Raw genomic sequence first — 589 nt, forward strand, 5'->3', positions numbered from 1 at the left:
TCCGGACCTCCGCCCGCAGGGACCTCACCTATGAGCACAGCCGCCGCCCGGCGCAGCGGGTCCTGTGGGCTCCGCAGGTAGCCCTGGGTCTGGCTCAGGAAGCTGGGCACGTGGCTCGGGTACCACTGGACCTGGGACAGAAGGGTTCGTGGCAGGAGAGCCCGTTCTGCGCGGAGAGAGGGGGGAGGGGGAGTGCCCAGGCCAGGGGTCATGGCCTGAGGGCTTAGACCTGCCCCCCCTTGGCTGGGAGGGTGGGGAGACTCGGTTTTGGGGTGAGTGGGCCACACCCCATCACTGTCACTGTCCCCCTACCTACCAGGCGGTGGCAGATGCGACTCAGGGCCTCGGGGCTGTCGTAGTGGGCCACAGTGACCATCTCCTCCAGCAGGCCCCAGCGCAGGGCCCGGTCACAGCGCACCAGCGTCCACTCCGAGCTCTGGAACAGGGGAGGGCGGCGGGGAGGGGTCCACACAGGGGCAGAGGTGACTGGGGTGTGGCCAGCACGAGCGTTGGACCAGCCCAGGGCAGGAGGCCCAGGAGACGGGGAGCCCAGGAGGCCTGCGCCTGAGGCCCCCGGGGCCGCCCGACC

The sequence above is a fragment of the Myotis brandtii genome, unplaced genomic scaffold (genome assembly GCF_000412655.1).
Source record: "Myotis brandtii unplaced genomic scaffold, ASM41265v1 scaffold1956, whole genome shotgun sequence".
Lineage (NCBI taxonomy): Eukaryota > Metazoa > Chordata > Mammalia > Chiroptera > Vespertilionidae > Myotis > Myotis brandtii.